Source organism: Bombus flavifrons, chromosome 2 (assembly GCF_040668555.2).
Source record: "Bombus flavifrons isolate JBK064 chromosome 2, iyBomFlav1_principal, whole genome shotgun sequence".
Classification (NCBI taxonomy): Eukaryota; Metazoa; Arthropoda; class Insecta; order Hymenoptera; family Apidae; genus Bombus; species Bombus flavifrons.
This window is the reverse complement of record NC_138443.1, coordinates 7238428-7253208: the sequence shown is the minus strand read 5'-3', so window position 1 is coordinate 7253208 and position 14781 is coordinate 7238428. Positions and strand designations below refer to the sequence as shown.

The following is a 14781-nucleotide window of genomic DNA, read 5'->3' as shown; positions in this document are numbered from 1 at the left end:
TATCGATATAAACCTTATTCTACTAGATTCACGGTCGGGTCATGTTTCTATGTTACCAATTTGAACGAAATATCAACAAAGTTAACTTAGTTCAACGACAGAGCGCGTTATGATCGTTTTTCACGAGAGATCCGCAAAACAGTGAAAGCAGGCACACGGTTAAATGCTGTTCCAGTAAACAATATGGCCGGTTTAGTTTGGTGCGCGGGTTATGTCGTCTCTATCATATTTTTCGAGTGTTTATTGTGCTTTATCAAGGATTAGTTGTTTTCGGTAAGTACATATTTTATAACGAACATATACTCTTACGTAGAGAAGTCGAATGATTAAGATTTACGACGAAAAATTTTGGTACCTGATGATTGACGATCACAAGTGTGCCTTTCCGTCAATTACTGTCTGTGTTTAAAGATATCGGTGAAATCTTACAAAGATTTTCGACTCACTTCTAATGAATTTATACACGTGTTTGTGTATCGTACATAGTTTTAGACGTTGAAAATACTTCAACGATAGATAAATTATACATTTTAAAAAATTTCAACACGGATAAGAATGACGGTTGAGATTTTAAATCCTGCGATGCAAAACGATATTATCGAACTTTTCTTTCACCTTCGTATGGCTGTCGTATTAAACAGGCCAACCTATTGTGGATCTGTTACGTTATCTGTAAACTTGGCCAAAGTTCCAGTTTTCTATTGGCACTTTTCCTATAAGGTTTACGATAACGATTAAACTTCCTGACAACGTAAGCGAAGCAACAGGTTTTTTGCTGAGAATCTGCCGATGACCTCCCATTTTAGTACTCATCAGCAGACTTAAACAACTCAGATCTAATCATTCTACACATTTCTTGTTATTTTTTTGCACATTTGGCAAATTATATATTTAAAAAGTATATATATGTAATAGAAAAATAATTACTTCTCCAAGTATTTAATCGTAGTGAATCTCTAAATGTTAAACGAGTAATTGAACTCGTACCATATTTCATATTGATATACAATTATTTTAAAATGTTTCGTTATATATAATAATATGTATTCTGAATAGATACTTTAAATGCAGTTATTACTCGTTAATGATGGAACGATATATTTTTTAGTACACTGAGAGGATATGAATTTTTCAGTATTTAATATCTTCAATATGAAATTTAAATTAATTCAAAATGAAACCTAAATATGATTTGAAATTACATTGGATTGTAAATATAATTCTTCTGACGCGTATATTTAATGGCTTACTTATTTAAAATGCGATTATGTAGGAGATAGTATATGTTCTTATTACGAGAATATTATTATCTGAATCTTAAATATACGTATACTTAAATATTTAATATCGAACTAACGTCTATAAAAATTTATGTAGACTAGATCTCGAATGAATTATCATTGATATGTCATCGAGTATGTCTGTATTAATTATGAAGTCAGAATATGGAAATGTATTTAAAAGTACAGCAATACAATAACATAGTTACATAAATAATAAAGAATATATCAAATTAAGTGTAAATATTCTGTACGCGCATGCGTACAGCATGTAGCCATGATCAAGACCCAAATTTAAGGTTCGTTGCAAAACACGCTGAGTAAACCGTATAAGATATTAACGCGAATGTCGACATCACGTGCATTACGAACAAATAAAAACGATAATCGTAAGATTATCAGATTCATGTAATATCAAATATCAATTTATTTATGCTCGATGTAATCGCTACGTCTCATAAACTTTATTATGTACAAAATTACACGCGCAATTGAAATTTATGCAATTACTTAACGATCATAAATGGGAGGAAATTGTATAAAGCATTGCAAAATAGATTTGTATTCCTACAGATTACGTTCATCATGCACATGTTACACGAATGTTTACGATTCAAGATCTGTATACATCGAAATGGCGCGATCAACGCGAAACGCATCGAAACCATGGTCAATTTAATATCAGAGCTACCAGAGTCAAAATGATGAACCGATTCGTAGCTTTTCGCAGCAAATGTTTTTTTCCATAGAGATTTGAATGATTTTTCCTTTCCTTTTTGTAAAATAAATTGACGCGAGCTTATTTTTCTCTTTGACACCTTTCGTTTCATTTTGGTTGCTTTGCTATAAGGTTTATATCCTTCAGTCGTGACAGTTCTGGCGTTAATTTCGGTTAGCAGCCGTTTACCTTCTTTGTTGGTTTCGCGAGAACCGAAATCTATCCCATTGCGTCAGTGTTCTTATTTCGGACGTTGCTGAAAGTCCGTGACTTGGTACATTGTTTTTCTCGGCGAGACGGATGTTTAATTCATTCAAAAATCGCCAGAGGCAAGAATTGGCACGGGACGAGAAAGAAAGAGAAAGAGGATACCGAGAAGCGAAGTATAAGAAGAAAGGAAAACAATGTAAGCGGTACAAGAAAAGAGAAGAGAGAGATATAGTTGACGTTCGAATTTTTTTAGGGAAAGTCCCGCGTCGTTCGTCGCTTGGGACTGAGACGCCACGTTCGTTGTCGTTCATTCAGGAATTACGTAAGTTAACATCGCATCTGCTCGTTGCGCTTGTCTACTAGTTAATGCCTGGGCAAACGCTAAAGATTCCCACTGATTGCGGCCTGAAAAGGTGGCGCGGCAAAGTGCTCCGCCGTCCAACAACCGTGGTCCGTTAAATAAACGTCGGATCAAACAAACTGATAAATACGCGAACGGGCGATCTAATTGGGCCACACGTGCGAGTGTACGCCTAATTTGCCACCTAAACGCCCATTCACTAGGGCCTTAAGACACTTGCAAATCAAAATAAAATCATTATGTAGTTATGCGCGACGTTTCGTGACGCATCGTCCATGGTGGTCGTATCTCATTGCAATTTAATAGTCCGCTGATCGATAAAGAAGGGAATGATGAATATGTATATAGATTTCTTTCTTTGTCTAATCGATCCTATTTGTAATCGAATAGGAACTAATTTGAATTGTATCTCGATCAACGGATAATTCGACGGAAAGTCTGTCTGTGTTTTTATCCGCTCCCTTCCCTCCTTCCGTCTAATTGCCTCGAAATTAGCCGTTTCAAAGACTTAATTAACCTTGCTTCTTCACTTAGGCTTGCTTAATTAGAAGTTAATTTTTATATGTGCCCTTTCAAATCGGTAAATGAAATGTTTGATAATAGCTTCATATTTGGAATTTATTTGGGACGTTTTAGGTATCGTAATTCGCAATCCGATTATTAGTATTAAACGAAGAACATGGTAAAGAGAGTAATGTTCACTTAAGTCAGAATCATTTAATAATTCATGAACGGTGCACTAATACCGTACACGAACTCCGTTGGTAATACAAAACTATTTTGAATTTACAAGCGACCGTTCGTCGTACTGTACAATGGAACACAGATCACGTCGAAATTCTTCTCATCGAATATGCTTAATTTTATTTAACATTCTCATAGCATCGGGATGCAAATGTGCGAGTCTAGAGTCTAGACGTTTATCGTCGCACTCGAATCCGAAGCTTTCATGAATTCTCAAGCTTTCGTCTACACCTGAAAATCACACCGCCCTGACCTACCAATTACGAAAGACAGAAATTTAATCAGATTATTCGGTTAAGTCGCGAAGAACGCATTCTTAATTCTCTCGACTACAAAGTTTAGTCTTGTCCTCTTCTTGGAGATTTGTTATTATACTGCTAATACAAGGGCTTCTGACTAGAAGAATCTTTCACCTTCCATAGGTAAAACCATTTTCCATAGGTAACGTTTTTGCTCTTCCATAGTCTTTAACACGTTGATCGCCCAGCGTGATTCGGCTAAGTTTCCTACGGGGTCCAAATCCGACCGCCGGTACGCAGAACGTAAATAGAGCGACAAGCGGGAATCCATTGTTTATCGCCTTCGATTCATTGTAAAGAAAAGATTATTTAGTTCCGAAACGGAGAAAGCGGTAAGCTTTCCAGCTAGAGCATACATGTGACACGTACATCAGTGATGTTTTCATCCTCAAAATGTTCAGTAAACAGCGTGAAAATATATTTGAAAGTAAGGAGAGTAGTGATAACGGAGTCTACAACTATTGTTCGAAGTGCCCAAAATCACCCCAAATGTGTTTGGAATGTTTTAACAAATTCCATGCGATATAGCATAATGTAATATTTTATCCAGAATATAAATTAATGAAAAGCATGGTATAAATGTGTTTATAATATTTTTATGTTGTATATCCTATATATAATATTCTATATTTAATTAACTCGAACAAGAAGAGCGTCACCTGTACTTGGGTGACGGCCTCACACGGAAGTATACTCGTCACATAGATATGGGTGACGTAACGACCAACGTGTTAACCATAAGCTTTCATAAACATTCCCTGATGGTTATCAATATCTCTGCTACGTTATATATATAATTATTTGTAAAGTCAAATGTTTGAAACCTCTTTTTTAACAGAAATAAAAATTTGGAGTGCCAGCGTGAGATTTCTATACGAAGCGCCAGGGTTACGTAATTTTCTCGATGCATTTCGTTCCTCATTGTTTTTCTAATGTTACCGCTTGTTATTTAAAGTATAGGTATGTCGTTGTTAAAAGTACGACTACGAAATTTCTTTATTCACTGACAATTAATGTTACGGAGTACTTAAAATGTTATATTCAGATCGAGTGGTCGATGTCAGTGAAGTATTGATAGCGGACATTCGTAATTTAGGAAAACGACGATTCTATATGGAATTCAGCCATTCTCGTTCGCTTGAAGAACTCACGAGTTGATCCTTTCTCCTATAAAGTTCGCGTCGCTCGACCTTGGATTCAGAAACGTCACATGCGTTTTCACTTGTTTGAACCTACATACGTTGTCGCGTTATGTAAATTTCTTCATGTTTCTAGATACTTTGTACTACCTACAGCCACTACCTTGGTATTTTTTCTAAATTATCGGCCAATTTAATCTCACGATGTTCATCTATTGTTATTGACAGCCGATATTAAGAATCTTCGATCATTGTGATCGCTCGTCTTAAAACAGTGTATGATTTCTTAAATTCTGATGAATTTGTGTCTAGCTTTTTTAAATCGATAAAAATACCTTTGATATACCTCAAACTAATAATAATTTCTGGTCTCTAAATAATAATAAAGTCGATGTAATTCATCCGTGCAATAGCGCGAGATCTACAGATATGTGCACACGTATAAAATGTTTTTACGCGACTGGGTAGTAAGCGTGTGATAAAATATTATCGAAGTATGGAGTAAGCAAACATTTCGTTAGAAAACTTTCACTCGTATTTTTTGTTTGACTTTATGTATAATTCGTGCATTGATAATTGCGTATCCGTGTTTATGTCTGCAAGTATCCTTATAATCTTTTTTACTCGATAACTTAAAACTTGTCGTTTGTCGATTCGTAAATGTTATTAGTTAGTAAACTATCGTTGATGAGGATCGACGAAACGATATATCACACGTTCTGAAATAATAATTATGTTTAAGTAATTAATAATACCTTTCCTTTGAATAATTTACGATACAAATCGAAGAGGCTAATATACGATAAAGAAAAAAAGCAAAAAAGGAAAGGATTACATCGTATTTCAACGTTTTATATATGCAGTAATTATTGGCTCATTTTTTACCGGATCTCGATCCTACGGTAATGATAGTACGTTGCGTTAACGATCGTATGGTAACCTCAGGTCACACACATCGATCCTCCTACGCGAAGCTTGTAAATAATGGAGACATACACGTGACTTATTCACAGAACATACCGATGGACTCTTCACAGTCGATTTATGCGGTCTGTCGGCAATTTCTAGCGACGAAGTCGACTCATCTTCGAGTTTCAACGGTGTTCGAGTTTGTCCATCGTCTTTTATCTATCTTACTATGCGCTCATTGACTATGAATTTTGCATACAATCCTATCATTATGTCATAGTTTGGTTACTTGTTCCGGAACGATTCCGTCGTTCTATATATACAGACACATGAAAGTATTCCGACACTTATAGACGCCTTTTATGAATATGTTATGTGTGCTATACGAGACATTTTGAAATTTACCATTTTTATGAGATTCTAGAGACTAGACTAGATTTGGATTAAATTACAGGATATTCGGTGCAATTATACGTTATGATACAAGTTTAATTGGAACGATACTTTTTGCAATATACCTCTACAAATAAAAGTTTCGTTATTATTTAAGCTGCTTATTTGTCAAATCGATGAACTGCACAAAGCAAAAGGTAGAGAATATTGATGAAATTATATTAATTTGTGCTAAAAGTTTCTTTCGTTTTATAAGCAGATAATAAATGCACAACATTTTTTCTTTTATACTATTTTATTGAATTATCATCCTGTTCTATTGGAACAAGATGAATTGTACGTAATTATCATTTCGTTTTATTAGAACAAAATGGATCGTACATGATTCATTAAAGTAATACAAAACAAAAATGTTGTGCGTCTATTATTTCCTTATAAAACGTAGATATTAACGTAGATCACGGAAGTACCTAGATAGTCAATTATTCATCATATTATTATGTAAACCTCCTAAACATCCTATATAATATATAATATATATGCAATATAATATAAAGATCAGAACTATAGTGATCTTTATTTAGATAGATGTATTTATTTACAGTGATTGAAACAGAGAACTATGACTGTTTAATTAGAGCTATTTCTCGATGTAGTAATGTGATACAACTAAATCAACTGAATTTGTACAACTACTCAACTTACAACTTACAACTTATGACCAACTCCAACTCACAACAACGATAATTTATGAGTAACGATTAACCTGCAGCCTACTTGTAACTGTAAATAGTTGCAACTTAGTCTTAACTGACCATTCTGTCCTCCAAAACGTCTTATTGTCCTAAAGAGCCACGGGCATATGACCCATCGAGATTTCCCATGAACCGTCCTGAACCGTCAGCATTTTCATCCTTTTCTACTTGTAGTTCATTGGAATTTTCTCAATGGTCTTTCCACGATACTACAATAATATTCTACGTAACTATATTTGAGGCTTACCATGTACCTAATGTAGCAATTCAAGTTATATACTAATTTTTTGCTAAATATATGTTTGCAATAAACATCGTGACATTCGTGTATCATTGCAGTGCTAATGAAATTCCAAAATGTTTTCTATAACATACACAGTATGGACGTAGAAGCTTTCTATGGTAAATGTTGAAATACTTTCGTGACCCAGTGTATACTAGTTTCATGAATGAACAAAGGTTTTTAGCGAACGTTTAAACTATGAACACTTGTTACCAAGATATCGGAAGACTTGACTTTTTGCTAACAAATGTGAATTGTGTTCTTTCAAGGAATTCTTATTATTCTGTAAATTATGTATCGTCACGAACGTTTCGCGTTGAAATGAAGGAAGATCAGTCGATGTTAGTCGTTTCTCGGTACTACGTGTTAACGAATAATTTTTACACGAAATTCTATTTTTATATTACAAAATTTTACATAAGGACCCGATAGATATTTTGATAAAAGTATCTTTTCTTTTCTTAAATTTCATAATTTTTAATTCGTACAATGTTCTCCGATTTAAGGTGAGATTAGAGTGAAAAATGCACGGTCAGCCAAAGTTTTGGATGGACGTGACGAATGTGTTCGTGGAATGTAGTTTGCCTGGATTGAATGAAAGACAATCAGTGGCAGGAAGATATGCAAATTGAGGTAAGGGAACTTGTCATTACCTTCTCTAAAAGTTTATATGCGTAATACATATGTAGGTACTCGTGATGGAATATTTCGAGGCAAAACAACTCACCTACGAGATTATTTAACGCGGAACATACGTAAAACGATATTTGTTTGATAACTAAATAACAGGAAATTAATATGATATTTGAAACTTATTACAGGGATATATATTTCGTTAATATTCTCGCTTAATTTATATTCATATAGAAATTCCATAGTATTTACTTCGTATCGATAGTAATTCCACATCGGTATTTATACAAGATTAACGAGCCATTAAGTTTTGCTAAAGATTAACAATTACGGCAAACTGCGGAGGAATTGATCAATCGCGATGTAATTCCTATGGAGAACCAGTAATTCAGGTTTAAAATGATATCGCTGTGATTACGCGACAATCCGCGTTGCGAAATCATTTACTGCTAGTGACTTTTCTAATCGAGATCGTCTTTGAGTTAGAATAGTTTTTAGTAATAGTTATATGGAAACATCACGCGTGTGATCTATCCACCAATCACTGAAGGGAATTTCTCGTTGATATTGTCGCGTTTTTATTTTCTACGCGCAAATAGACAAAATTACGATACGAATAGTTCAGGAGTAAATGCACATTTTAAGTAATTAGTAGGCAATGTTGGAGTTGAATCGAAGGAGAAAGTGCTACACCATGACCCCGCCTAATGAAATCGGGTTGTGGCTATTTTTCAACTCTCTTATCGAATGAACGAAACAGAAAAAGATGGGAGCAGGAAGGAAAATAGATTAAAAGCGTCGATGTAATGAGTGTGAAGTCATTGGTAATTGGAATGCAGATAAACTGGTAGCTTATCCGCATATTTGTACATGTAATCAGGCTGATTACACGTGATTTATTCTTTCGCCGGATGTTTAATTTTTTTGACAGTATACACTGTACTTGAACACGTAATGAACCGAAAAATAAATACTTTGATTTTAACGCAATAATATCTCGTTATATTCAATACGATTAAATCTGTTCACAAAACATTTTGAATATTTACATAAATAATATTAAACTAAAGACAATGAATCTTTTGTTCGTTGTGACATATTATTAGACATATTGTTATTATATATTATTATATGTTATATTGTGATACGTATATTGTATATTATATTTAATTGTATATCGTTAGCAATCATTTTCAGTAAATCGATATTCATTTATTATATTATTAATAAATATTCAGAGATAATTTATAGTGATTTATACAATACTGCCTTTTGAAGTCACTATAAAAGTTTCTACACAACTTTTTCAATTATTGTATTAACAAGGTATCGTTGACTGGCGTAGGTTTATTCAGTTTCTTATGATTAACTGACGACTAGCCTTGACCATCGTCAAAAGGCCAACCAAAGAAGAAACGTTATGTCCCTCACAGTTAACTCCCTACATTTTTCATTCGGCCACCGATGCATATTGGCATGAAATGTTAACTTATATTTTCACCTTGAAATGTTTTACATAGCCTAATAATTACCGTTGTTTCCATATTAAATCAAGCACTCGGCTTCCCATTGTATACCGATTTGTTACATAATGGTTAATTACGTATCCAGCATATTTCAATTTTTGACAGGTTACCATTATGCGCTGTAAAAGAGTAATTACTCTTTGTTATTTAAATGACTCTATTTCATTGTGAGACACTTGACGTATTCTCCTTTGTATATAGTTAAGTATGAGAAACTTGATATCGATACACGAGATTCTTGTTCATTAGAATTTTATCGAAGGTGTATTTTTCCAAAATCGAATATCTTTTCGAAGAAACTTGCAAACAATCGAAGGAACAACTAATCCATTCGATCGATATACTTTCCTATAAGCCTGTATTACAATGTAACCATCTGACCTATAAACCATAACTTTCAACCTACGAGGAATCTTATACTTCATATGCCGCTGAACTTGTTAAGAACAATTACCTACACACACACAGTTTTAGCGATGGAAATGTTACATTAATCACCTTCAAATAGAAGTCAAGTACTAAAGTCAAATATATGGCTTTCTTCAATACTTTTACGAAGCCATATCAAGAAACACCAAACGCGAACTGTGCTTTATGAATTTGTTGCGATTTTTATTTTTATGATACGATATGGGAGTTGTATCTTTCACTGATAGTTTAATTGAATTAAACACTATTTGCGGCAAAAAGAAATTTCGAACTCGTCTTTCGAATTTTTATATTCTCATCTTGTATTCATTTCAATAAAAGACGCTTGTAATAAAAAGAATCTTTGATATAAAATTAAATCGTGAAATCATCGACGACGGTTCTTTTACACTACGTAACCAAGAACGTTTTGTAGTTCTTTTTTATGATGGAAGAGCACGTATAAAAATATAGAAAAATATCATTTTATTTGCCATAATCGTTTGCCAAACTATTTACTAAAATTATCCCGATGAATGCTTTTTCTACATTTTTTTTGCATCTTTCTCTTCTTTTATAAAAAACGATGCAGCTATCTCGATTATATAATATTTTCCTCAAGCGTAAGAAATTCTTTATCGACAGAAAATCCTACAAATTATCTAAATGTAGCTGGAAAATGACTAAAAGAGCGTGATGTGATTAATTTTTATGTAACGAACCAACTGAATGATCGTACTTCATCTGCTGATCTAATGAATATTTAAGTTTAAATAAAACGTTTCGTAATAGATGTACAAAGGGCAAAACAAGAGTCACTTCTTGAGCAAATACGACGATTTGATTGGATGTGGTACGCGACGATAACGTTTGAGAAATAGCAGGAACAAGACGCAATTGACAATATGATTTCCATTTGACACGATCGAATTGCTTGCGAGTAGTTTCCTCGGCCGTGAGAATCATAGGACGAAATGGAGGAAGAGAGAAACACGTTTTATGGTTTAAAGTTTATGCAATTTTAATAGGGTACCGATAGATACCAATCCGTTGAAACATTTAATGTCCACTGTTCATCGGAATCGGAACTTTACAGGTGCGACGCAATCATGACATAAAGCAAGGTTGAATAGAATAACGAGACATTGTGACGTCCATTTGGACGGCATATAGGACAAGCATAAACGCCTACAAGGACGTTCGTAAAACAAAAATATGAAAATTACCAGTGATCCTATGATTCGACGATTTTCATATGTAACTTTGTTACGAGTTCGATTTTCCACGTAATTTTTTCTTCATCTATAAATAATTTATTATCAAAGCGTTGAATCATCAATTGATTTGGCATAGACGATCGCAATGCTTCGGGTTACATCTAAATACTAATATTCAGCTATGTTACGAAATGAATTCTCTACGTGAGTTATACGTCGAGTCAAATGTCCCAAACACGACAGTATTTGTTGAATTTTAATCGACTGCTATGGTTGAGTCATATGTTGTAATCAATATAGTTTGAATTAGATGTATTTTCATGTTAAGTGACTTTGGAGTATTTAACTACATAAAATACAAATTTTCTATCGTGATTAAATAGTGAAAATAATTAAATTGTTTTATAATAACAAATGACGTAAGGATACTCCTGTCGAGTGTTAGATTATAATTCTTGATAAAGAAAATATTTTTCACTTTTTCATTCTCTTATTTGTTTTTGTTTTGTTTTTTTTTTCTTCACAACCATATGAAGAATTCGCGAAATTCAAATATATATTTACCATTTGAATTTCTCCTTACAGTCGAAACAATAAACGTTTCCGAGAAACGTTTTTGGTAAAATGAAATCAGTTTATCTGATACAGTTGTTTGTTCGGTTACACGTATTGTGTGCGCTCTGTAACTAAGTGAAACGTTAGGTATCGCCATTTGTAAACCTTCGAGATAGTGCAACGAGAATTGATTCGAGGGAACAAGTTGACAGTGTTTAATTCTCGCCTCTCTCGTTACATCTCGTCAAATCGGTTGAACGTCCGACCCTCTTGTTGCCCTCTGAAACGCGGCAAACCAGACACGTTTCGCGCCTTTCTGTAAAATGTTTAAAAATAATGGCGGAGGAGCCAGGAAATAAAAACTCAAAATTACTTGAATTCCACGAATATTCCCGGATTTTTCCAGACATTTGTCCCGTTGCCATTATTTTGCATATTTGCCATTTGGTATTCGATGCTTTTTTTCTTATGATTTATTTGTAAAATTTTTGAATAGAAGAGGTAAATATAAAGATGAAGATAGGTGGTCATGATACGTTATAGCTAAGTATAAGAAAATTACAGAAAGCAACAATGAATAAAGTATCTCTCTTATTAAATCATGTTTAATGCTTTGAAGATAAAAATACTTCCTTCTCTTGTAATATCAACTTCCTACGCCTCTTTCTGCCCTTTCGAACATTATCACACTCGAACTACTCCTGAAATGTCATAATTTTAAACACCAAAATCACAGAGCTGGTATAAATAGCTTCCACGGAATATCGTCGTATCATTAACGCCCTGACGAAACATTTAAAATCGTAATCGACAGAGAAATAAGTGGAAGAAGGTCGAGATAAAATGACGATTTTAAAAAAGGAAAGGAGAGGGGAAAAAGGAAGAACGGGTTTGCGGTTTGACGTAAAACTTGCTGATCTACATCACTCGCAGGCCTGCAAGGAAGTGGCGCGATACTATTATTCTTCTCGGGTTATTTTTACGCTTTCGGATCCAGGAAAATGTATACCTAGCGAGGATCGATCAGGTTCACTTCCTCCTTTTCCATTAACCTACCAACGCCTCCGTGAAAATCGACAGGGAAAACAACGATGTTTAACCGTGCCACATTTTATGGAACGACAGATTCAAATCCATTAAATTACAAAACACGTCTATCGATAAACTGTTTATGATAATGAGGATCAATGCAAAAGTTATTAGTAATGACCGGTTCTCTCTGTCGTATGTTCGTTCCTTTCTCTTTCTTTTTCCATTTTTCTCTAACGTAGCACACTTGCAACGCAGCACACTGCTCCGCGTTTCTCACAATTTGTTTACAGAAAACCAACTGACATCGTTCGCCTGACTAATTAATTAATGAACTATATTTGCCATGATTTACGTGAGATAGCTGCTCTCGAATACAGATAGAGCATTGCATAATCGCGCGGCTATGTCGTTTCTACGACACTATTTCCTCACGTTATCCCGTTACTTTTCGGTGCTTGCGTACTAACGATCAGAAGCCATGAGCTAGATTATATCATTGTAACTCGTGTATCAAACGTGTGTTGTTTCGAATCGTACGTGAGTAGCGATAAGACGTCGATAATCCAGACTTTGATTCACAGTTGCATATATAGGTAAACGTACGTATACCCGAGAGAATACATCCGGTTGTTATTTATGCACTTCGGTATTCTGTATGGCTGCTGTGATACCGAAATGCAAGATGTGAATGATTTACTGTGTTCAACTTTTGCAAACAGACTTTTTTCTTGAAAATGGATATAATAAACTGCGTATATTTGTGCAGTTGTAGAAGATTTAAAAACGCAGAAATACGCAGAATGAATATAGTGTTGGGAAATCTCAACTAGGTAGTAGGTTGGTCAGTCAGGTTGCAATTGATCGGTTGATATTGCGAACCGTGAACGCTATTAACGCTCAAGGTGCAGGTAGATTTAAAGATGCAGAGTAATGTTATGTTTAGTTGATTTATTTGCACTGTTGTATTACAAGAAGAGTATGATTATGTAGTGAAGATTGTTTGAGGATTGGTTTAAGATCCCTGAAGAAGCCTCGCCTTTTCCTTCTCACCATGGTTTTATGGGGAGGGAATCTATTCCTCCCATTCTTCTCCGGTGTTGCTGAATGATAAACTAGATATTTACTTTAGAGCACTTAGGGTGTTAGCTTCTTGATGAGGTCCGCATCGTAAAGTTTACAACTTGGGAGAAGGAACTTCGGACTTTTCCAAAAAGGGCAGATGTGCTGCTCAAATCATAAACTAAGGGTCACCCAAAATCCCGAACATATAGTATGTAAGATTTTCAAAGTAGAAGCTATAATATTTATGGATTTGTTTAATCCGGATGTCGTTGATCTGATAGATACGTGTAAAATTGAATTCTAAATATTTTTAAGTGGATAATTGCTCGTTCTTTACGTTTAAATGTAATCTATATATATCGTAAATACATCTGATTGCATTTTATATTGTTAGTACAAATGTATAGATTTTAGTACAATTAAAGACCTTTTATATATATTTATATAGTCCTTTTGCAAAAGTAAGCGCTGCAGCGAAGATTTCAAGTTACTGTATTTCCTTTACTTACAGAAATTTTTACTTCGCGCTTTTTTATTGCGATTTCCGCAGTTAATTCTATTCAGAAAAATATCAGATTGCATAAATATTTACAGTCCAGCAATGATATAGCAGTACTAGCAATGAAACAGTAGATGTGAAAATAGATGGGTTAAATGGAATATTGGTGTTATTGGATGCTATTAAGGAAATTCATTCCTTGTGTTATTGTTATAATAGTTACTACTAATAGTTATTAAATAGTTACTAAACAGCCTGAATATGCTCAGTTCAAAACAATATTTCATACGCACCAATTCAATATGTAATACTTAATGCTCATGTATTTACTCGAAATTATATTCGTGTGAACAGCTGTATTTATAGAAAGTAACAGCTAAGATAATCGTATTTATATTACAGATATTATTAAACACAGATTAGTAGTCAGTGATTACAGAAAGTATAATAGACATATATAAATCATGCTTCAACCGAAACCGATTGAAGTTACCAATTAGCTCTCTTTAAAGCACTAAGACGTTACATAAGATCGATCTACCGATTTCTTGCTAGATAAGAAATAAAATTCCTCCTGTAAGTACTTACGTAGGCATGTTGTCCGACCAGCAACCTTCTGCAGAAGGTTGATTGAACATATTTCCGTTACTCTATCCTTATTGGACATTTGGTAAAGTTTATATAAATATGTATCTATTTAACTGATAAATTAATGTACTTAAAGCGATAAACTTTAAAAGAACGGTTGATAAAAATCG

The 14781-nt window shown here is 34.1% G+C and overlaps 1 protein-coding gene across 9 annotated transcripts in view; it reads left to right on the top strand.

Annotated features, from left to right (window-relative positions):
* Positions 1-118: 118 nt before the first annotated feature.
* The window catches only part of ATP8B (ATPase phospholipid transporting 8B), a 76552-nt gene continuing 61889 nt past the window's right edge, over positions 119-14781 (top strand). For 6 of the 9 annotated variants that reach the window (XM_069132163.1, XM_069132161.1, XM_069132160.1 and 3 more), the window contains exons 1-2: positions 119-273; positions 7598-7724. The gene's annotated coding sequence lies outside the window, so the exon portion shown is untranslated. Of the gene's footprint in view, positions 274-2475; positions 2531-7597; positions 7725-14781 lie in introns of those variants that run through there. The other 3 variants (XM_069132164.1, XM_069132155.1, XM_069132157.1) reach the window with 3 other exon arrangements.